Here is a 25,603-nt window from a genome sequence, read left to right on the forward strand (position 1 = left end):
TTAAAATGTCCAGGAGAACAGAAGGGTTTTGATAACATTTTATTTTTTTAAAAGTACTGTATTTTAAAAACATGAAAACTTATACAGTATTACCAGCAGGTGGCAAGCTTATATCACTGAAAAACAAAAACTTGGCATGAAGCTGGCCCAAATCTCTCAATAAAAGTTTGTACTAGTCTGGTGTATCTTTTAAACAGAGAAATGCATCAGAACTACAAAAAAAATGCCTGGAAATATAGATCAAGAACTAATTTCTCTCCAATTGAAAATTAAAAATGTTTTAATTAATTTTAATTTTAATTTTTTTCAAAAAGCATCTTTAATCCAATCATATTTCTTTTATACTAGTTGAACAGACAACTGGAATCTTCAAAATTCTTTTAAATCTGGTACTGGATGGTCAGTATCTCTGAATGTGTGTAACATCAACTGTAAATTGCAATTAAGTGACCTGTAAAGAAGGACCAGTATAGGCCACCAGCCTTGTACTCTCCAGAAAACCTGCATATCAGCTGCACAGGGTTGATACAAAGACATTAAAGATGGTTGTGAATTCAGTATGGATATTTTAGGGAGAAAAATCAAATTATTTCCTGAAGATTATATTCCATCCATACCTGTTCACACCGAAAACTATAGGAAGAGTTATATTTGAAGCTCACATAGAAATAAATGCCATTAGTTGCAATATAATTTAATTTGGAGGAAAATATTCATGATTCTTCATGCATCTGATGAAGTGTGTTATGCATGAAAGCTCATACTGGAAAGTATTTTCCAGTCTTTAAGGCGCCACTAGACTTTTGTTTAATTTTACTGAAATAGATTAGCACAACTATGCTTCTGGTATGATTCTAAATATACCTTCATTTTCTAAAGATGCAAGAGCCCCATAAGAAAAGATCTTGGAGTTATTGCCAGTAACCCAGCTCGTCAGCTCTATACACTTCAAGTATCAATATAATAAATCAAATGGAAGTTCTTTGACATGGAAAAAAGGGGTAAAAATCTAAATTCTATCTGTTTCATTAGAGATCATCAAAATAAAATATCTCCAACATACAAACAAGGAAGTTTGTGAATGAAAACACACTTACAGCCATACTTGAGGGCAGGGGTGTAGCTAGGGTAAATGGAGCCCGGGGCATAATCTGAGTTTTGCGCCCCCCCCCCCATATGGGCAGCGTCCCTCCCCCACCACAACCAAACAACATTTTTTGCACCAGGTCATCTCAAAGTCACCATCACATTATAGAACAGGCCCCAACACACAAATCTGAACACACCCAGGGCTCCCTAGTTTAAACAACATTGAAAGTGATGCTATTTTTTGAAGGTGGGGAAACCACCCTGAAACAGCATCACTTTTAGTGTTGTTTAAACTACAGATCCCAGATTCTCCTTTTAAATCCACCTTAAGGGGAGACTCTGGGCTCCCTAGTTTAAACAACATTGAAAGTGATGCTGTTTCAGGGTAGATTCCCCATCCCAAACAGCATCACTTTTAATGTTGATTACTGTGGGTTTTCTGGGCTGCATGGCCGTAGTCTGGTATATCTTGTTCCTAATGTTTCACCTGCATCTGTGGCTGGTATCTTCAGAGGTGTATCACAGAGAGAAGTCTATTATACACTATGTCCAGCCTTCTCTTATAACAGACTTCTCTCTGTGATACACCCCTGAAGATGCCAGCCACAGATGCAGGCAAAACGTTAGGAACAAGATCTACCAGACCACGGCCACACAGCTTGTAAAACTCACAACTACCAGTTGAATCTAGTTTTGAAAGCCTTCAACAATACTTTCAATGTTTTTTTTAATCTAGGGAGCCCAGATTCTCACTTTAAATCCACTCTAGAGGTGGATTTAAAGAGAGAACCTGGGGAAAATTTGAGGGTGCCTGTCAGGGGAGCAATGTTTAAGCTAACAGTACCAAACTTGTAGGCTATCTTCAGAAGACTCTCCTGATGAAACCACCCAGGTTTAGTGAAGTTTGGTTCAGGAAGCCCAAAGTTATGGACCCTCGAAAGGGTAGCCACATCTACCATTAGCTCCCATTGGAAACAATGGGGAATGGGGCACTTTAGTCTGGGGTCCATCCTTTGGGACCCCCTGAACCAACCTTCACCAAACCTGGGTGGTATCAGCAGGAGACTATCCTTATGATACCACCTAGGTTTAGTGAAGTTTGATTCAGGGGGTCCAAAGTTATGGACCCTCAAAATGGTAGCCCCATTTACTATTAGCTCCCATTGGAAACAATGGAGTATGGGGTCACCCATTTTGGGGGTCCATAACTTTGGACCCCCTGAACCAAACTTCACCAAACTTGGCTGGTATCATCAGGAGAGCCACCTGACAATACTCTGAAATTTTGGTGCCGCTAGCCGAAAAACTGCGCCCCCTGCAGGCCAAAAATGGAAAAAACCTGAAAAATAGAAAAAGCCATAAACGAGCCTGCAATTTTTGCGCCCACCACAAGGTGGCGCCCGGGGCACTTGTCCCCGGATGTCCCCATGGTAGCTACGCCTCTGCTTGAGGGACAGATTAAAGAAGGAATGTGCAGATATGCCAGTACATGTTGCTCATAGTATGTAAATTCCTTTCCTTTTACTGAAGAAATCCCCTGAAGCCAGAGTACCAGTCATCTGGAAATCAAAGGAAAAGGTACCACACAGATCAATGAACAGAATTAAATATTATTTCAACTAACCAACAGAACAACTCTCTTGACTATTAAGGCCCAGCAAGTTGCTACTCACATGAACCTCTGTAAAGGCCCTACAGATATCAGCCTCCTCATGGGAGCTGAGGATCCCCCAGAATTAGAGCTAATTTCCAGACCACAGAGATCATTTGCCCTGGAGAAAATGAACACTTCAGAGGGTGGACTCTGTAGCATTATACTTCAGTGAGATTCCTGTTCTCCCTAGGGTCCACTCTCAAATCTCCAGGAGTTTCTGAAGCTGGAGCTGGCAACTGTTCTTTCTTTCCCCGCCTTCTACCCTCCACCCAGTAGCTAAGGGACACCTGGCAACCCTAAAAGATCCTCAACAACAACAAAGTATTGAAGCCTTGTTGAAGCATAATGCAAGTGAAGCAAAAAAAAAAAAACCTTACTCGTGTGACTTTGGACCCAGACAGCCTCTCCTTAAACTGGACAGCTACTTTGCATGGTTTCAGTGAGATATTGCACAAGTATAAAGTCACATGTACCAGAGCTGCCACTTAGGCTAAGCTAATGGACCTTAAAATATTACTGATGTGAAACTAACTGCAACTTTCATTCTGTCACTAAACCATGGCCATTTTGGAAGTGAAGCAGCATTATTGAAGAGGTGGTTCACTTTGGCATCAATTTTTAATAGTCCTATTTCTGTCATGGTGTTATGAGATATGCATAGGAAAAAACCTATAACTCAGTTCAAAGCATAGGTTTGTGTGACAAATAACTTTAAATTCTAGTACAAGGTAAATGTACCAAAAGTAAGTATTTTGTGCATATTTTGCTCCCATGTACTGCACAGTGAGTATTTTGCTCCCATGTACTGCACATTCTTCACATAAAATTCCATTTCTGTTTAATTTAATTCAGCCACAACAGTCATTTTACAGCAGTTCCAGTAAGGGTGAAGGACCCGTGATCAAAGTGTCTTGCAATGATCAAAGTGCACTTGATCAAAGTGTCTTGCAATGACCAGCCCTGAAACATATAATTGGATAAATACTTTTTTTTTTCAGATTGATTCTTTCACGGTTCAGGGCCCATTCATTAGACAAATGAATCCCATTCATTAGACAAATTCACAAATGTATTTATTTAATATATTTATAACCCTTTCCTCCCAAAAAAATCCTCAAAGCAAGTAGCAACGAAAGTCAAAAAGTGAATAGGGTTGCCATCCTCCAGGTGGCATATGCAGATCATTCACTATTTCAACTGATCTTCAGATAACTGAGATAACATTTCCCCTAAGAAAATGTCTGATTTGGAGGGTGGATTTTATCATTTTATGGCATTTTACCCTGGTAAAGTCCCTTCCCAAACCCTCCTTTCCCCAGGTACCACCTCCAGTATTTCCTATCTCAGAGCTGGCAACTCTAGCAGTACAATTTTTTTAAAAAGCCTGAAAGAATAGGATAATTAAAACTAAATTTTCAGTTCAAGAAACCTCACTTGCCTTCTGAACATCTCAGTTTTCCTAGATACTAGCTGAATGCTCTTAATCACTACAACACACTGGCTCCCCACTTTTGGGTCAGGACCCACAGGCTGGGAAATACAGCTGTACATAAGCAAAGGTGGCCATCCTTCTTATTGCTTTAATCAGAGCATGATGGGAAATCACCTCCTCAGTCTCTAGACATGGGGCTGTTACCAGATGTTATGCAATCTGTGTTCCCTGGAAGCCCCATTTATACAAAAGACTTCTTTTGACCAAATTTTCCTTCACCATGCCCAGAGTTTCCTGGATAAGCATTGCATGACCTCCATTATGATTTTGGCAATAGAAATGAAAGATGGGAGGGGCAAGTGTGGCAAATTTTTCATTGACTTCAGTGGAGATGTTCTTATTGTACACTGGGCACTTTCGCACATGCAGAATAATGCACTTTCAATAATAATGCACTTTCAATCCACTTTCACAATTGCAAGTGGATTTTGCTATTTCGCACAGTGAAATCCAGCTGCAAAGTGCATTTAAAGTGGATTGAAAGTGAATTATTTTGTATGTGTGGAAGTGCCGACTGTCTCTTTTGCAGATGTAATATTACACCATTGAGGAGGTGGAATCAGCCACCAGATTAGCATAGGATCTCGACTACCTTTCACTCCTCCCCCTCCCCAACACCAAATCTTTTTCTCTATTGGCTGAGATCTGTTTTATATATGCAGGAGAAGACAGTGGGCGTTTCCCCACTCATCCTGATCCCCCCTATGCCGCGTGCTGCTCTCAGCGCGCGGCAACCCTAGCGTGCGCCCGGGCGTCCCCAGAGCGCGGGGTCATCAAAAGGCACCGTTTACAAGAGCGCCAGGGATGCCGCACGCTGAGGGGGCGCGACAGCGGCAGCGTCGGGGCAGCTGTGCTGTTGCCGCCCCTGTCATGGGGAGTGCCCCAGGACCCTGCACTACTCCTTAAGTAGTGCGGGGCTTAAGGTAAGTGGAGAAAGGCCCAGTGTTGAGGTCATGATATGGACAGTACTTTCTGAAGATGCTGGGTTCCAATTTGGAATGTGAGGGTTTCAGTGAGATATTCCAATTTGGAATGTGAGGGTTTTTTAAACACAAGTAACTCTATGGAGACAGAATGCTAGCATAGCAGGGAGAAAACTTCCATTCTCTCTTTCTCCTAGTTGGGCTTGTTTTCTATCTACAGGGATAATTAACACATTCCAAAATGTGATCCTGCACCTGTAGTCTGGAGTGGTGCAGTCCATTTTCTCTCCATAATTTCACCATCCTGCCAGTTCCAGGGTTTCAGAAGCAGTCTCCCATTGGCACAAGGGTTTTTTCTCTGCCAGCACAATAATTCCCAACAGCATTTTGTTGAATAGAACTCCTACCCTGCCTATCTGGCTTAACCAGAGGACAGAATTGCTCTGCTAGTTTCATCCTTTCAGAGACAACACTGCAAACAGTGTTGTGATATTCTTAAAATTCTCTTTCCGTATTGTAATCATGTCACGTGTGGCAAACAACCCTCATGGCAAAGCTAACGGTCTACATCTGTCATTTTAACGTGGCTTTCTTAACAGGTAAACAATACACCACAGCAGAAACAAATTGGAGGCTTGTTTATATCTTTTAACTATTAATAAATGTGTCTTCTCTTACACATTGATACTTCCAGTTGGGTAGCCAGGAAAATAAACTGGAGAAAAATAAACTGGAGTCCAACATCAACTCAAACACATGAATGCTTACACTGGAGTAAACATGTTCAATCTTCAAGGTGTTAATAGACTCCTGTTGTATTTTCCATTTATATATAACAAACTATGAAGGAAAGAGAAAGATCCAAGCTTCTTATCATGGAATTTTGCTTCTGACACAGAGCAGCCCCATTTCTATACAACTGGCAACATCAGTGAATGACATTTTGACACTTTCTGAATAGCTGCTGTAACACACTGACATTTATTAGAATGCTTCCTGGTAATCTATGGGCACAATCATCCATTTCTCTAAATACAATGGGAATATATGCATTTGGCTTGAACTGAACTAGATTAATATATCATAGTAGTACCCTTTGCTTTCCCCTCCCTCCCTTGTAGAAGGCCTTTGTGCACATTCAATTTAAGGGATTAAGGGCTCATTAATCCAAGAGCACAAGGCAAAACCCCTGAAAAAGCTGTTGTGATGTGTCATGAAAAACCTCTGTCAGCTTCCTGACTGCCAGGCTTCCAGAGGGCCCTTCCCTGTGCTGATGGTGCAGTCCTCCAATTCAGCAGAACAGTAAAGGGAAGCCCTGGTGTAACCTGATGACAAGCAGCAAGTAATCTGGTCAGGATGGGATGTCAAATGCAAGAAAAGTATACCTGTGATTATCATTCTTATTTAGATGTTCATGTCCTGCTTTTCTCCTGCCAAACAGGACTCAAAGCAACCTTTAAAGCCAAAAATATTATACATGCACTAGTAGAGCTCTTATTGCGGTGCTGTGATTTTAGATATCTTTCAGCCAGATATTTCAAATTCAGTTTTATTAGCCACACTGCCAAAATGTTCCCACGGAGTTTGGTCTCACACAGACATGCCAAACATCTGGAGAATTAGCTCCCAGGACTTTGACAATAGCCCTGTTCACAACTTACACTGAATGTGTGTACAAGACATGTACATATTGAGTAATTGTCATGTTACATTTAACACATGCAAAGCTGAACACATGCCACAAACACCCCTCTTCCCCCATTTATCCATTTACTGGTCCCCAATTTCATTTGTAATGTGAAATGGCTATTCCTTAGAGACGTATACACATGTATGCAGGTTGTACATGTGTTGACTGGAATAGGGTGCTAGGGTATATGGTGGAATGATATTCCTGAAAGGAGAACAGTTAGATTCAAGTCCAGTAGCACTTTAGAGACCAACAACATTTTCAGGGCATAAGCTTTCGAGAGTCTTGTTGGTCTCTAAGGCAGTGCTGTACTTGGATCTAACTGTTCTATTGCCTACCAACGTAGCTACCTCTTCAAAGTAATTATGTCAAATGTATTACAAAGTGTCTAGCTGCCCATCCAAAAGCAAATGTGCTGTGGGGGTGGTGTACTGGCCACGCTGGCAGATTTGCCCTCCCCAGGGCACTCACCTGGCGAAGGGTGATTTCACTGGCATGCAGCCGCCACCACTCTCCCCTGGTGCAGGGACATGGCACTGACCACTAGCGCCTGCATTCCCATGCCTGTGCTGCCTCAGTCGGCACAGCAGGGGCAATCCAGGGTCATGGTTGGGAAAGGTGACACCCATTTGCTGCCGTATGCTGGTGGCTTATGTCTGAACAGCTCCATCGAGGCTGTTCAGCGGCGGAGAAACTTTTGCACTTTCCCTATGCCACTTGGAAGTCCTTTTGGGAGAGGCAGGGTGGTGCAGCCTGTGCATGCCTGTCTATTAGTTCTGATTAAAATAATGCCACGGAGAGAGCAGGCGAAATGAAATCACTATCCCCAGAATAACACTGGAGGATGGTGGCTGCAATAAAGTGGCGTATCCATCCCAAAATCCAAGGGAAGTTATGACAATACAATGGACAGAAAAGGGTTAGCTGCCAAGGGTAGTCTGTAATAAAGGCTGACATAGAAGGATAATGGAATTACAGAGGGACTGGGCAGCAGTGAAAATTAAAAAATGACACTGTGGATCACTGAGACTTCCAGTGCAATCTTAAGAATACTTTATTGGGATCAGACCCATTGATCTGACAGGAGGAGGGTTCTGAGTAAATCTGTGTAGGATTGTGTTTCCTTCAAAATTTGGTGTCCTATGGTTGGTGGGGGGTTTTGCTTTCTTTTTTCCACCTCAGGTGACTGGAGTATGGAGAAAGTATATGCCATTAAAAGTATTGTATTTGTTGTATTTGTTGTATGGAGAAAACAGGAACTCCTAGCATGGACAATGCCATATCTCCGTAAACTGCAGCAGCTCTTCAGAAACGTTGGGTAGTTGGTACCTTCTTCAGAAACAATGTGGTCTAATTCATTCCGTTTCAGAAAGCGGTTTGCAATCAGAGCACTGGGCTTGAAGAAACGAGGATTCCCGCGAACGCAGCGTCAACGGCTGGTCGTACTTAAGGTCACATCTTGCCTCTGCTGAATAAAAACTGACTTCCAGCCTGAGGGCAGCCGCCCCACCCCTTTCAAAGCGTCAGCAGGTAAATCGGTTTTGTCCAGCTAATAACTTTGTGCAGTCCTACAGCACTGCGAACTGCTGCTGGAAGACATCTCAGGTTTCCCCCCACCATCATCACCAAGGGGAGGCTTTCCTAAAGGCTAAACCTTTCCTCCCTCCCTTCCCTCGTGCGCCACCCCATCCAATAGGTTCTGTGACCTTCGGTGCGCGCTGCAAGGAAAGGAGCCCACGCCGAGCCAGTGCCTTTTCACGGCAGCCTGGCTCAGCCTCGAGCATGCTCAGTGCCTCCCTGACCTACTTATGGGCGCCGGAGCCAGAGAGCTCTGCCTGCCGCTTTGCCGTGCGAGCGGACGGACGGAGAGCGCCAGGCGGCCGGCGCCGGCGCTGCGGATTGCAGGGGGAAGCGGTGCAGAGCGGTGCGCCCTCCCCGCGTTCCACCGCAGAGCCCGGCAGCCCCGCAGCTCGTCCTCTCAGACGTCGCCGCGAAGCTGCCGGCAAAAAGGCGATGCCGGCTGAAGCCGACCAGTAGCGCCAGCGAAGCGAAGCCACCCCTGTAAGCAGTCGCGCCCGGTCCTTTGCCGTAGCTGCGCATCGCGCTGGCACTCGCCCGCAAATCACCTTGGAAGGGGGCTGGGCTGGGCTGGGCTGGGTGGTGGGGGGGCAGCGGCCGGTCGGCTTCGGTCGCCCTGGACAGGCGGTGGCGGTGCTGGGGGTGTGGTGGGGAGGATATCGAGAAAGGGAGGGGGTGCCTTGAGAAAGGGACAGAGAGGCGTGGGCGATGCAGTTTGATACAACTTGTCGGAGTGAGTCCGAGGCGAGCTTGGAGGATGCTGCCAGGGAGGCTGCGAAGATCGAGTGAACGCCTCTGCAGCTTTCGGTTGGATTCAGGTGGGACGGTTAATGTGCTCCCTTGGAATGATTTTAAACAAGAGAGTGCTTAGAACATGTGCTGAATATTTTCCCCGCAGTGACCATATTCAGCTTCATATGCCATTTACTAGGCCATATTCATATGCAGGAGAGAAAGGGGGGATATAAATCCAAACTCCTCCTCCTCCTCTTCTTCTTCTTCTTCTTCTTCTTCTTCTTCTTCTTCTTCTTCTTCTTCTTCTTCTTCTTCTTCTTCTTCTTCGGAGTTTCTGGACTAATGGGCTCGACTTCACAGCACTTACAATATTGGTAAGGATGGTGCAACCATTTAGTTGACATCCTGGGGTAGCATGGGATCCAGTGGATTCACAATAGGCAGGTTTCACCCTTGAACCTGCCCCTGAGTCTTTCCAAAGGGCCGGGCCTTGACTGCCAATGTATGAGGGTTTTACCTTTGGGATGCACCCTTGGGTTCAGTGGTGGTGGTGGATCTTTTTGCATGCATGCCCTGGGCACAGTTCCCCCCTCACTCCGACCCTGTCTTGAGATGTGGTGGAAGAAATAATGCCAGGCCCATCCTTAACTTTGTAGGTATAAATGTGTCCTGCCCAAAAAATGCACAGGAAAAGTCTTTCTTAAGTGAAGAAGTTTGTGGAAGTGGTCAGCCAAGGCTGGTGTTAATGCTGGTGCTTGGCTGATACTCGGGTATGTGATTTACTGGAAACAAAGTAAGGACACTTCTGGTGTCCTTTTACCGCTGTGCTATAGAGAGTGTCCTAACCTACTGCATCTGTGTATGGTTCTCCAGTTGCACAGTGGCGAATAGAAAGGCGCTCCAAAGGGTGATCACTACTGCACAAAGGATTATCGGCTGCCCTCTTCCCTCCTTGGAAGAAATCTATAATTCCCGAAGCCTAAATAAAGCCCAAAATATTCTGAGGGACCTGTCTCATCCAGCACACTCTCTTTTTAAACTGTTACCATCTGGCAGACGATACAGGGCCCTCAGAACTAGGACAAAGAGGCTTAGAGACAGCTTCTACTCTAGAGCTGTGGCTATGCTAAACTCCGCTGCTTCATATTGATGTATTTGGGGCTGTGTAGGGATGGGTGGAGGAAGGGGAAAGTGAGGATGATGTATGAGTCTGAAATTGTGTGCATCGAGGAATGCTGCTGTTAATTTCGTTGTGCGTGCACAATGACAATAAAATGCTTATGCTTATGCTTATGAAAGTAATTAGTGCCACACATTGTTTATGCCCAGGCTTGGAAATGTATTCAATTTCAAAATTATGTGTGTGGGCATGGCCATGAGTTGTCAGGCAGGAAGGCATCCAAGTTCATTTTAATCTGGGTAACACTCCACAGCATAATAAGATTACAGAAGGGTTGCAGAAGTGTAGGATGGACATAAGGTAGCTCTTGGACTCAGCTATGGTGGCGCACCCTGAGGAGTATTGCACACAGACTTGTACAGTTGCATGCTAGTCTAGTTTTCCTTTTGTTACTCCATAACCTGTCTGCTTAGAATTTGATTAGCAGATATGATGAAAGGCACTGGTGCTACTAGGATATAAGATTCCTGCACATCCTGCCGGCCTGGTTGTACTATAAGAGGTGTGTCCTCCTTTCAGGCTGATCCTATGCATAGTTTAGTTATACATAAATAAAGTCAGTGATGCTAACTTCCAAGTACAAGTATATAAGCTTCAGCCTTCCTCTCATTTCCTGCTGTCTGTGCCACATCTCAGTAAACTGGGCAAAAGTGCATTTCAGAGGTTTGCATTATTTTTGACATTAAATCATGTTTTTGTTCTAACCTTCAACTGCTAAAATATAGCCTAAAATGATTAAAATATTAAAGCAACAATAAAGCAATAACATATTGGTTGAATAAAACGGCTTTCAAAATGAGGATAAGGGGGCACACTTCTAAAAGTCAGCTGAATAGGAGCCTGGCAAACATGTCTTGGGAGAGAATTCCAGAGGAAAGGGTCTGAATATGTGCTGTGTGCATTGTGTCAGAGACAGATTTGAGTGATTGCTTGTTTCTGTGTTTCTAAAGAAAAGTCACCATTTCTTTTTCGTTCCAGTATTCTATGGGGCATCTGTGATATTTTGCACTGGGCACAATTAGAATCTGCTAAGAGCATCCTGAGTCATCATCTTCCAACTGTGACACATTGGTGTGTGGGCCTCCACCCTATTCTCTGCCAGCAACATCTTTTTCTTTCCCTTCTCCACACTGCCACCCCTTTAGTTTCACTTCACACCTAGAGTTTTGTTGCAAAAAATCACTATTTTGTGGTTGTTAGTTAGCCCTAATAAATATATTACCAGACAGGGTTTCCACCCCCAGTGAACAAACATGGCTTGTTTGTTCATTGAACAATGAACAAACCTGTATGTTTTGTATGGGCACGATTCATACTTTTGAATTCATGATGCACACATTTCTTCAAACTCAGTAAGCAAACTGAGCCCAATTCAGATTCTTGTCATGCTCAGGAACAGAAAGGTTTCCTTGTAGGTCTCCCCTCTAACCCTGAGAACATCAGTATACTTCTGTGGTCCCTACTCCAATGCCAGTGAATTGGGGTGTGTAGTTTCCAGAGCACTAGGTGTCCACATGAATAATATTGGTTGTTCTTGGAAAACTACAAGTCACCAAAGTTCATCCCAGTACAGATTGCAAGCAGGGAATGATGAACCTCAGTGGCATTATTGCTTTGAATCTGATGTGTGGCACACTTGCTAGAAAATGTTGTCTAGGCTACCATGGCTATTGACCACAGATGAACAAACTATGAATTGTGAGTAGTTCAGGAACATTAATAGACATTGCTTGCAAACCTCCTGGCACACTTGTGCACTAAGAGCATTTGGATACTTTCCCATTCTTAACCATTTAGTAAAATATCCTGTTCCAGCCCAGTTCAGATAAAAAATACAATGCAAAAGAAAAAGAAAAAAAGACCACTCTTACAGCCCAATCCAGAGCTGTCTTAGGCTCATTCCACACATGCAGAATAATGCACTTTCAAACGGCTTTCAGTGCTCTTTAAAGCTGTGCGGAATAGCAAAATCCACTTGCAAATAGTTGTGAAAGTGGTCTGAAAACGTATTTTTTGCGTGTGCGGAAGGGGCCTCAGAGACAGTGCCATTCTGGCACCATCCTGCCAACTCGATATATTGATATGAACATTTAGAGAAGCAGGAAGGAGCCAGCAACATGGAACAAGGGTGAGGTGGCAGGTGTGGATGGCAGTATGAGGAAATGGGAAGGCTGGCTGTGAGTGGAGGAAGATGTCTGGGGCAAAGCTGGGCTCACTGGCAAATCTCCATGCTCTGGTAGGGAAGCAAATGAAAAGTTGTGCTAGAAGTTACGCTGCTTGCCGTGGAGAGAATGGAAAGTGAAAGCGGGGCTCCAGGAAATAGGTCTGTACAAGAAATCTTGCTGCAACAGATGTTCACCCCCACCACTCAGCAGACATCTTGTGCATAATCGGCTTTAAAACAATCCTGGGACCTGCTTTTTTTGCTCTAGTACGGAGACTACATGTTACCACCTTACATATCTTCATGCTGGCTATTACAGCATTGTATTGTATGACTCAGTCCTTAATTATTATTTGCAGCCAAAGCAAAACCCCCCCCCCCTTTTTTTTGTTTCAAATTTTCTTTTCCATAATTGCAGTTCTGGAGCCACATTTTAAAATTCAACATTCAGCTGATCTGCATTGGAAAAGGATCTTTGCCTGGAACCAGCCCTACAGCCCTAAACAAAGGCACCAATTGCACAAAATTATTCTAGGGACTACATGCAATGTATATGCTACCCAGCCTTTCTGTTTTACACATCACAATATCCAGAAGTGTATTCATTCTGTGAACTTGACTAACTATTACCGATCCCTAGTGCTTTCTTACGGCTAGATGATTTGTATTTTATGTTTAAATTCGTTACATGTTCCGAAGAGGCAACTGAAAGAAAACAACTTGTTTTAGTGAGGTTTCTCAATGTTCTGAGATTTTAAACTGCCAGCTATTTTTCAGCACTTTTAATTGAAAGTATTCCTCATTGGATTAGTCCTTGGAGATTCCTATCTGGATGCTTGAAATGGCCTAAAGAAACGAGGAACAGCCATACACTTATCTTCATAACAATCTTACATGGTACACTTTTAACTTAACAATTAAATTCAGGCTCTACAGTGAACAATGATCAGTAGAAAATAGGGGACAAGAGAACTGAATGCTTTCAATGCTGGTTCTCTACTGGGGAAGAGATGAAGGAAAGAAGATAAATTAAAAGTAATTAAGGTAAATAATTTGTGGAGCATTCACATCCAGGAATTCTCTTTCCACCATCCCTCATTGCTAGTTCATATGTCATATATACATGGAAAACTCTGGGAGAGCAATCTTAAACAGGTCTATTCAGGATCCTGCTAAGGTCTGTTTAATAGGGCTGACTCCCAGAAAATTGTCCTTAGGACTGCAGTGTAAAATTTGAAATAAACAATAATGTCCTTCAGAAGGTAAATTGCAGCCTTTTAATATCCCCTATTTTGACAATAACTTGGCTGGTAATGTTTTTATTTTGTATAAAACTTCCCTGAATTCTAAACAATCTCCTTTTGGAAGTCATGTCTTCTAAATTTGTTCATTTGCTAGGGTGGGAGTATACAGGGGGATGGGGCGTTTTGTTTTGATAAACAGATAAGAATTTCCTTTATTGAATTAGATCAAAGGTTGCTCAAACCCAGTATTCAATTCTAATAGAGGCCAGCTTCTAATAAGTATCACTTATTATTGTCCCACAGTATATGGTAATTGTGGGAATACATGGAGGTAGTTTAGGGAGCAGGTCTATCCAGAGGTAATGTTATTCAAAATGACTTCCTTCCTAGCATTGCAGCCAAAGTTAGCTGTTGTGGCTTATATTAGAGAACATCTTCTTCCAAATATCCCCACTCAGCTGGCAGTTGAACTTCTATCTTCAATGTTAGTTAGCTGGACCAGCGCAGTCACTGTTGCTCCTATTCTGTTCTGGCAACATCTACATCTTCTACCTCCCTTGTTCAGGCAATCAGATGGTTGATAGCAACATACTCTGCATAGTGGATAGCAATGTACACTGCATAGTGAGATTTGTTTTCCAAGTAAGACTGTTAAAATGAAGATGGGGGCGGGGGGAATCCTTGGAAGGGTATGCCAATCTCTGGATCCTATGAAAGCAATTTGCTGCTCTTTTTATAATTAGCTTATTGTTTAGTTTGGTTTAGTTTATTGGATTTTTAGACCACTCTTTCCCACTATGTAGCTTCCAAGTGGCATTGTTAAAAGCCATTCCTTCCCTTTATTTAATTGGTATGTGGATATCTGTTTTTATATGACAAATGCTGAAGAGGAATAAGAGACATTTTGTTGCTGAACCAGACTGATAATTAACAAAGGAAAAGTGAGCAGGAATAGGGAAGAGTATAATTCTATCAGGGTGTCTCATTTTAATCTATACAATGTTGGGCCCCTTCCGCACACGCAAAATAATGCGTTTTCAAACCACTTTCACAACTGTTTGCAAGTGGATTTTGCCATTCTACACAGCTTCAAAGAGCATTGAAAGCAGTTTGAAAGTGCATTATTCTGCATGTGCGGAATGAGCCTTGGATTCCATCAGCTTTTCCACTCATTCAATTCACTTCCTTTTCACAACTCCCCTCCCCTGTCCACATAGTTTTTGTTCATGCAGATCCCATGATCCTTAGCATAGTCCTTTTGGTAATCAAAGGGGACCTTTCCTCCTTTTCATAATCAGAAAATTAGTTGGAATCCAACCCAATGGAATATAAAAACTCATTTGACTGAAAAGCAGTAGCTCTTCGTTTATGCTGAAAACAGCATAAAAATGATAGCAGCTATCACTAAATAAATATTCCATGAAAACTGAGAAAGATAAAAGTGCTTCTGAGAATGAAACTGATGGCAGTTATGAAGAAGCAGACAATTCCCAAGCACTTACATGAGGCATCTCATTTTCCTCTCCTCTTTCTTCTTTTCCTTCCCTGACATTCCCCGTAGCCTGTCCCATTTCCCTGCTTCCTTCTCTTCTTCCCACACACTAGCCAACCTATCTTTGTCATCTTGAACTCCCATCTTGAACTTTTCCTCCTTTCTTACTCCTTGCAGTCTTTATCTAAGAAAACAATGGCTTGGTTGTGTGGTTCTTGCTGCTGGATTGAGCCCAGTGGGGAACCCACAAGAACTTACGGGGGCGGGCACCTCATTTTCCCTTCTTTCCCTTCTCCTGGCAACTCCTACATCCTCACCTCTCCCTGCATCCTACTTTCTTTCCTATGAACCAACCTACTCTTATCTGCCCCCTACCTTCAGCTACATTTATTATTATACTCCACCTTTCTCTAAAGCAGAGACCCAAAACAACTGACATTATTTTTCTTTCCTCCCGACACCTCTGTGAGGTAAGTTTGGCTGCAATTGTGTTAACTGTCCCAAGACTCCCATTAACTTCCATGGTAGACTGGTAATTCAAACCCAATCTCCCAGATCATAGTCTGAAACTCTAACCACTACACTATGCCAGAGTAGCTGCAGTTAAGCAATAGTAAGCAATAGTAAGCAGCCAGTCCTGGGTAAATCATGCAAGTTGCATGGTAGCAAGTTGTCTGGTAGTTGCTGCCAGGAGTAGCCTAAATGAGGTCTCCCTCAAAGTCCAAAATAGCCTTCAAAAGGGTTCTATGACACCCTGTCTTTTACTGGCAGACGCCAAGACTTGAACATTGGAATTAATATGTTGTTGAGCAACAGCCACTAAATCCATGTGTTTCTTAAAGCTACAGCTTATTTTATTATTTTTGGGATTTTTAACTGCTCCCTTTTGGGATTTCAAATATCTGCAACCCTTCAGCAATTTTCAGGTTTGCAGAAAGATCTGTGTTGTCTGTTCATGGCTGCCATCTCCAGATTTAAGTATCCACAGATTTGGCCATGTTGAGAATTTGATACATTGATAGTAATTTACAATGCACCCTACCCCATGTGCACAATGTACACAGAGTCCCAGTTGCAGTGAGTGACAGACTTTACTATTTAGAATTTCTCTTATATTTAATGGGGTTAAAAATTGTTAATTTCTGGATATGCTCTCATGATCTTAGTTTGCTCTCAGACAATGTTTAAAGACTGCTGTAAGATGTTTTCGTTTCTGTTCATGTTAAAGTTGTTTTAAGTCATTCCTCTTTCAGCTAATCTTTATACATGAACCTAAGAAATATGACTTCTGTGGAACTGTAAGACAAATGATAGAATGCCTACAAAAAAAATAAAGCTTGGATCCAGCAATGTATAAGTGGAAATATAAATAAACTTAGTGAAGTTCTGCTTGCGCAAGATCTTCTCCAACACCTAGCCATTTTCTTCCATATATAGTGTAGTGCCCAGAAATGGGTTTCACACATAGACACCCAAGTGAATGTACAGTATGTTCAACGGGCAGCCCAATCCAGACATGGGGGAAGGGGGGCAAAGGAATCCTGGGAGCAGTGCAATCCTGAGCTGGAGTGTTTGCCTATTCCGCCAGCGTAAGTGGCACCTGGGCAAAGCTGGTGGGCAGCTGCTGCAGAATCTCCATGGCACCCAGATCTGGAAGAGAATGCATGCATACAGCCATGTTAGAGTGGGAAAGCATGCTGGCAGAGTGGGTGCTGGACCAGAGATGTTCCTTTGATTGAGCCATTTTAGTTGGCTTCAACTGGGCTTTCAATCCAGGTACGCCCCCCACTCCTCCCTGGCCATAGACTTACGCTACCAAAAAGCATGGTATAAGCCTTTTTGACCCATGGGCCTATTCGAGCAGCAAGAGAGTTTTTTAATTTTCCTCCTTCCTGAGCCACCTGGTACCCCTTTGGTAATGGTAATTTAATTTATATACCGCCCTTCCCCAAAAAGCTCAGGGCAGGGTATCACAACATGATACAACATCGATGAACATAACAGCATCAATAATCAAATATCAAGCAGCAAAAACAATTAACAATATTTCAAATATCAAAACATCAGTAATCAGGACATAATCAACATAATAACATTTCATAACAGCATTAAAATAACATCATCACATATCAGCGTATTAACAACATAGCAACATAGCATAATGACAGATTATAACATCATAAACATAATAAGATAACATCAAAGAAGAAATAACAATAGATAAAACATCATAATTAACAGCATGAATAAACTCAGACGGCATATATAGTCAGATTAAAAAATACGACCTAAGACTAAACTTCTATGTAATTTATTGCAGTGTCAGTATAACAAACTAAAGCTAATATCTAATCTGAACCAGCATCTCATCACTCTTATACTTAACACTACCTGCAAAAACTGCCAACAATATAACAAATTTACTACCTAATATACTAAACACTACCTAAAACAACCTAAATACTAACATCATAATGGAAGAAAATACAATACAATCAAGCTAAGAATTCCATACTAACCTCCCATTATAACAACCCTAGGAACTAACTAAGGGTAATGCCCACCAACTCTGTGGATGGTTGGTTTCAGTGTTTCGCCAGGGAGCTGCCACCGCCATGTTTCTGCTGGGCACACCCAGCCTCGGCTGCCAAGTGAGAATCTCCTGAGTGTTGTATGGGGACTCCTGGCACAGGTCCCCACCGCCGCTGCCATGCCTTGGCTGCTGAGTAAGAGTCCTCTGCACATTGTTTGGAGGCAGTGCAGGACTGCTTTTGCCACACCGTCCCAAGCCATCATGGAATTCAACCCTCCCAGTCTGGATTGGAGTATTAGTGGCTATTGCAGTTGTTTTCCACTTGTACTGAAGCTCTAACTCAAGTGGAAATTTTGCACTGAATTCAACTCTGAGAATGGAGGAAGAAAGAGAATAAATTATATGGTCCATGTGCTACCTGTTGAGCAGTTTCATTCTAGGACACATTTAAAGGGCAGGTTTAAGCAGGAGCATTCAGGATCCTATTCAAGTTTAATTGATGGGGTTTAATTCCAGGAAAATGTTCTTAGCATGATATTAATAGGCATTAATAGCATGATATTAATAGGCATTAATAGCCATGTACCCTCAGGAAGACTTTATTCTTAACTATTTGCATATAACTGAGAAGTTTGATCATTCCTCTTCAGCACTCTTAAACCAGCTTTAAGATCAACATCAGCTTATGATAATGTCACATTTGTGACAATAAATGTTTGAAAGCGTAAAGTGGAGTTCTAGACCTAGTTCGTTCCCTATTCAGTGTCAAAATATCAGTGTCAAAAGTATCAGAATGGTTACAGAAGTGATGCTTGTTTGTTGTGGGAAGGGGTTAACATAAGCCTTTTGTCAAAGTAATGGAAAGGGAAAATAATTACTGGAGATCTCTCTTTTCTAAAGTGTATACAAAAACCAGCAGGCTTATATAGTATTCCTGATGCGTCAGCTAAGGCTGTGGTTTTATTCTGATTTAGCCCTCATTAAAGCCTACTTGTGAAGAAGCCATTGTGGTTACTTCAGTATAAGTGCTGAAAAGAGCTAAGAAGCATTCAGTTTACAGTGTTATAACTGCTATGTTGGGGACTTGTTTAAAGTATGTTGGTCTACAAAGGTCTCATTGTCCAAAAATGCTGGATTTCCCCCAGACCGTTTAGCCCCTGGATGAAAGAGGTTCTACTGTATTTGCACATGCAAAATAATTAAATTGCTTTTCATTGCCTGTTCGTGTGCTGTATTTTTAGCAAGAACTCAGCACTGTAATATTAGTGCAAAAGGAACTAGAAAACAAAATACAATTTAAAGAAATGTGCAAAAATTAATGTCACTTCCTAATCAAAGTAAAATAAAGCATTTGAGGAGATAGGTGCATAAACACTGGAAAACTGCAGCAAACACTAAACCCCTGCAATGTAATTAGTTCATGATGTTTTCACAACAGTGAATGTGTGTGACCCACATTTTAACCTGACACCAAGGTGTTGGGAGAACCTTCGCTAGGGGTGTAAGATTTCCAGAAATGTTGAAGCCATGGGGGGAAATAGGGTTTTTGGGAATGTGGGTAGATTTCTAGAGCAAATTGGAGATATATGCAATATTTAACTCTTCTATAAAACTTAAATCAATGTTCTGCTTTAACAGCATAAAATAAGTAATTTATAGCTTTGCATATAAAATTGTAATATTTGGCATATTTATGGAATTTGAAAGTATAAATCCTTAATTTTCCCCAAGCCAATATGCATATTCACCCAGTACTTGAGCAGTATATTGCTGCATTCCATGTTATGATGTGTGTTATTCAATGAATGAAGTCAGATATTCACAGTTGTAGAAACCTGAGCAGTTTGATAGGTGCTCCCAATTAACCTTTTCAAATTTGGTGAAAAGGCAACAAAATAGCTAATGAGATTCAGTGTATGATGATGCACCTTGGGGGGAGTCCCTGTACCCCAGGAATAGTATAAGGAGAGATCAATGGGCTCCAGCTAAAGGGGTCAGGCAGAACGTTCCATTCTGCAGACAGAAGTGGCTTGTAGTGGAAAAATTAAATTTAGACCCAACCAGAAGATTTCAATATAGTAATAAAGCCAGCATGGCTGAAACAATCAAAAAGGATTCCTGGTGTCAATCCTGATGATCTTTAAAGACTGGAACCAATACCAAAGGCATGTCTCAAATATGTAAGTGCCAGGTTGTTCAGAAATCCCCAATACCCATGAAAGCTAATGTAGGCCCTTTTCACACTTGCAAAAAATGTAAAGCAGATGTGGATTGATGCTATGTGGAGCAGCAACCGAAACTTTTTGTTGCAAATTTTTTCTTACACACTTCAAACACATTCCATGAAAGGTATCCAGTCCTGCATCTGATTCAAGAAAGCTGACATTTCCACACTCATCACCGCACAGTTCTTTGAATTGTTCTCATGGTTCCCATTGGCTGTCGCCAAGACTGCTGGGGTGGGCACTTTTTGAACGCGTTGCCATGTGATATGGCAACGAGAAGATGACACTCCTGTCTTCCTATTGGCTACCGTTATCTCGTGCTTTCTCACGGGGGTATAACGAGATCTCGGAAACCTTCCTTCCACCTTGTTACCATGTGCATTGTGCTCAGCCCATTCCTCACACATTAAGCCTTCCCACTTTTTGTAAAAAAGGGCATTTTCCAGCAGATCTGTTGGCAACCTAAAAGCATGAAGAGAGTTCTTTTTAATTTACAATGGAGTGGCTCTCCACAACTGAACACAAGACATCCATCACAAACAATGTGTTTTTACTAGTAGCTTTGGCAGGATGTGTGTTAGTGTGTGCACGCACTTACTGACCATCAGCACGAAGCAAAGAAAACCTAAACAGCCTTGCTGTACAAACCCACGCCCTACAAGCTCTGACCCAAAAAACTAGGAAAGCCAGGATCCCACCAGGATCCCAGCAAGGGATGTCCAGTTTCTTCCACATCCAAGCAGCCTCTTCTCAGCAGTGCTGGCACCAATATAAGATTGAACATGAGTGTTTTGAGTAACAGGTCTTGCTTCTCCAGCATCATTCAGCCCCCACTGTACATCGTCCTCTCCAAAGGGCTCCACCAGCGCATGTGCAGAGTACTCCACGGGTGACGACCTGCTGCCAGTCCCAGCGCATTCAGGATTAGAGGCGGAGCTGTTAGAAGCATTTGAGCTTCGTTTTTAATCAAATTAAGTACTCGCCCAGCAGCCTGACCCTTTATGCAATGCCTCGCGCCAAGCAATGCCCCCGCGCCAAGCATCCCCCTTCAGGGATCAGGCGGTATAGAAATTGAAACAATAATAATAATAATAATACATCCAGGAGCAGGAAAGAAGTGAGGTAAACGGTCAGATGTGGAGCAAATCAGAAAGTGAGCAAAACTGATCCGTGCTATGGGGCTCGAAAGTGTGGAAAACTTGTAGAATATGGAGCAGCCTCAAATAATTATTCTAGAACAAACCTGTAATGTGGAAAGGGCCGTAGTCATCTTTTGATACAATTGCAAATTGCAGGACTGGTCAGTCTGACCACCATTGCTGCTCCTGGCTGCCATCCTGCCAGAAAGGTAGGAATTGCCATGTCCTTTTGCAAGCCTCATTAATTTTATTGTGCCAGTCTGCAGTTTGCCTTCCTCATTCTGACTGCAGTGTCAAACACTAATGATGAGATTTGTTTCACTTCCTTGATTATTCATCACAAGTTTTAACTTGGCCAGATTATCGTTAATAATTCCTGACAAACTATTTCAAAACCAGTTATATTTATTTAATTTATTTATTTACTGTATACTTATTATCCGCCCACTCCCAAAGTCCCTGGGCGGAGTAGATAATAAAGGCAACAGTAAACTTCCTTGCATCTATTTTATAAGGATTTTATAAGAATAGGAAGGGGAGAGACTATTCATCGACAGCAACTGAAGATTTTGTTTAAGGCATCTGACATTTCAACACACGAAAATTTCGTAGTCAGACATGAATTACATATTATTCTCCTTGCTTTATGGTTGTTGCAGCCTTTAGTTACAATGCCATTTCTTATGGAAAATATATATATTGATGAAAAAAATTAATGCAGCTCATGCAGCACTATTGTTAACAATAATGCCCTTGAACAAGAAACAGATTGTATTTTACAATGTGAAGTTTCTTAAGGACTGTTCTATCCACCAATTAATAATAATAAGCCTTTATTTGGCATAACAATAATCATAACACAATAAAAAACCTGAGATAAAAGGTATACAAATACAAAGGTTTAAGATAAAAGGTATACAAATACAAAGGTTTAAGATAAAATATAAATTATTGATTGTGCATCACCTCCAGTAAAAATTGTGCAACCAATTCACAAGTTTCATTGTCAGAATTGTCCAGAAGAAAAGGAAGTCTACTTGATTCTTCCATTTCACTAGGTATCCTAGAAAGAATGTTGGAATATTTTGATCTGATATTAGCAGATTTAGGGCAGCAAAGCAGTTGATGTGCCAATGTTTCAATTTGTTGTTCACCACAAGAGCATACCCTTTCGCTCATTTCCAAGTTGTTAAATCTACCACGCAATAAAGCGGAGGGGAAAACATTGAAGCGAGCAAGTGTGAGGGCTCTTCTCTACGTGGATTAGTCAAAAAATACAAATAGAGAGCCCTCCTGTTTTGATATAGGGGTATTGAAAGATGTAAGGGTGAACAAGTTTTCATAGCAGCCCTAAATAAATTAATCCATTAGAAACTTTCCAACAATTTTTGTTTTAACAAGTTGTAGGATTCTGAACTAGATAGCGGGAAAAGAATTAGCCGAGAGATATACCAAGTGATTCAATCTTTCTTTCTCGATCAGAAGGAGAACCATGGATTAGCCTGAGTATCAGACAAAAGTAGGTGAATCAGCGAAAGTGCTCATCATCTACGAGAAATGCAGGCGAAGCCAAAATTTAAAAGCCTCTCAACCAAGCCCTATAAACTAATGTGAATTTTGGCCCAGTTCTAAACAGAGGGGGCAGCCGCCTCTGGTACACAATTTGGTGGCCCATAATTCTTACGGAAAAATTTGGATTGGACAGTATTCAAGGAGTCAGATCAACTGCTTGGAGCCAGATAGAGTACTCCATAAAGTAACCTAGCAGCTTCTATCTTAGAGTTAAAGATTTTTTAGTGCTGCTGGGACACAAGGGAGTGGCCCTTTCCATAAAAAAGAAAGCGTGCAATGGCAGAATAACTGATGGTAGCACCTGCAATAGCCCAGCTTTGTGGGGTAACCAGGAGAGGTTATAAGAAAATGTGAATTCCAAGATATTTGTATTGGTTAACCTGCTCCACTGGCACTCTTTATTAATCGCCCAGTTATGTTTTTTTTTTTTGTATTGTTTGGCAAAGATCAAAATCTTGGGTCTTTGATAATTGATGACTAGTCCAAGTTATCTCGTACAGTGCACTGCCCACATCTATTCAGCAGTCGACTAAGTCCAACTTTTGAGCTGTAGATAGAAGGATGGTTAATTTCATCAGCATATAGAAGTATTGGAATATGCCTTGAGCCTAATTTAGGGGCATGGTTATTAATTTCCACATAAGGCTGATGGAAGGTCACTCAAGAAATGAAATTGGAAAAGGGTTGGTGCTAAGACACAGCCTTCCCTCACACCTTTAACGGTAGGAACGGAATCGGTCATGAGACCTCTCACGTGAGAGCACTTAACTCTGCAGTTTGTGTTGGTATAAAGTTGCCTTGATTAGAAAAAGAAGTTTCTATTGTCTATTCCTTGTATAGCCAATTTATTCCAAAGACGTTCTCTAGAGACTGTAGTCAAAAGCTGCCTTCAAATCCAATGAGAGGCAGCATAAAGGTTTGCTTCTTGGACTTTTTTGGAGTATTTATTAACCAAATGCGTAAGAAGCATAGCATGGTCATAACGTGGATTTCCCCTCGTGAAAGCCTTCCATTTGCTCTGGGCCAATGGGATGTTCTGATGAATCGTCCAGGCCTGTAGTTTGGGTAGAAGTGTCTTAGCATATATTTTTCCCAATGACTGATGTCAAACTAATTATGGTAGGAAGTTGGCAGGATCCGATGGGTCACCTTTTATAAATAGGTACAATGACTGCAGATAGCCAAGGCTTAGGAATGAGGCCCTGAGTCAATGATTTGGGTGAATAGATTGGCCAAAAGGGTGCCCACCACTCTATATGCGACTTCAGTATCTCTGGGGAAATTATATCTGGGCCAAGAGGCTTTCATCGGGTTTCAATTCAGTTATTTAGATCCATGATTTCCTGAGTTGTAAACAGGAGGCCATTTGGAATCATCTAATGATGGAGATGGATGATAAATGTTACTGGTCTCTTCCTTTTTAGAACAGCTTCAAGCAAAATGATCTATCCAAACCTCAGGGAGAAATGGAAGAAAAGCGCCCTCATTTTATTGGAGTCAAGTCTGTTTGTCCAAGGCTCCAAAACTGTCTTGAGTCATTGGAGATTACAGCTTGATATAAGCGATCCCATCTGATTCTAAGTGCATAACTACAGAACCTGTTTCTCTCTTTCATTAAAAGAATGAAGAGTAGTTTTATATTGAACTAGCTTGATCATGCATGACACAGGATTTCTAAATCTCTTGAATTGTTGGTAAGATGCACGCATTAGTTTGTTTAATTCATGGCACTCTTTGTCAAACCAGGGGGCACCTCTAGTGCTGTATGGAGGTTTCTATGCTTAACGGATCTTTACAAGATAGTCCTGTGATATACTTGATTAATGTTTCAAAATTGCCAATTGCCACACAAAGGCTAACCTGCCTTTATAAAAAAGCACTTAAGAGATTAAATTAGATGCTGAGAATTAATTAGCTCATTGGCTGTAAGGGCCAAATGGGATGTCCAGAAAAGCGTGTAGTGTAAATAATCTTTAGATGTAATTCCATAGGAACGTCCACCCCTCTTCCTGATGGAGAACAAGGTTAAGTGAGAGGTGATCTCCTAGTAGAAGGTCTCCTATCTTAAAAGACTGGACTAAGAAGTTCTTAATTTTGGTGACATAAAACAATAATCTATAACACTGTTCCCCAGCTGTACTCAACAAATGTGAAATCTAATAGGAACAGTCATAGCATTTTAAACCATTGAGCCATAACATGCTGTTAATGTTTTGATAAGCGAATTCGATCAGATTCCCTAGCAATGTATGATTGGTCTATGGGTATCCTCAGAATGACGCTCCTGATGGAAGTAAGAGTGAATAGACATAATCAGCATTATCATCATAACCTTCACGTTTCCCAAATATGAGGGTTAGGATTATTACCCACTCTACGCATTTGAAATCCCCCCAATATATGGCGTAATTTCAGTTGAAGGATATTTTTTAGTTCTAGCTCCTCAACAAACGAGGATAGAATTTTGCCACTTTTGGGTCATCCAACGAACGTTATTATCTCGCACTCAGGGCGGATATAATGATTAATGAATATCAGTGATGATTTGCCCCAATTAATCAGCAATGCTTGAATTAAGTGGGAGGGGGTTGATAGAATTTTTGCTGGCAGAGAAACAGAAATTAAAATGCAGAGACCACCAGAAGGACGGCCGGGCCCATTGCATTTAATTGCTGGGGAGCAGAAGGCCCTGTAGCCCTCAAAATCTATGGGATGATATAGCCAAGTTTCCTGTAAGAGAATTAGATCTGCTTTTCTCAGATATTTGAGAAAGTTTGGGTTCCCGCATTTATTCCTCCACCCCGAGATAAATCCACCAATTAAGAAGCTTGATCATTATGCATGCAGGGTGAATGGAAGCACTTCCCTGTTTCCTCACTGTTTTCTGTCAATT

At 41.8% G+C, this 25,603-nt stretch overlaps 1 protein-coding gene across 4 annotated transcripts in view; it reads left to right on the forward strand.

Moving 5' to 3' along the window:
- The first annotated feature begins 8,271 nt into the window (after positions 1-8,271).
- The window catches only part of MFAP3L (microfibril associated protein 3 like), a 40,758-nt gene continuing 23,426 nt past the window's right edge, over positions 8,272-25,603 (forward strand). For 2 of the 4 annotated variants that reach the window (XM_048509153.1, XM_048509156.1), the window contains exon 1: positions 8,656-8,909. The gene's annotated coding sequence lies outside the window, so the exon portion shown is untranslated. Of the gene's footprint in view, positions 8,379-8,655; positions 8,910-9,124; positions 9,245-25,603 lie in introns of those variants that run through there. The other 2 variants (XM_048509155.1, XM_048509154.1) reach the window with 2 other exon arrangements.

This window comes from Sphaerodactylus townsendi, linkage group LG10, assembly GCF_021028975.2.
Source record: "Sphaerodactylus townsendi isolate TG3544 linkage group LG10, MPM_Stown_v2.3, whole genome shotgun sequence".
Classification (NCBI taxonomy): domain Eukaryota; kingdom Metazoa; phylum Chordata; class Lepidosauria; order Squamata; family Sphaerodactylidae; genus Sphaerodactylus; species Sphaerodactylus townsendi.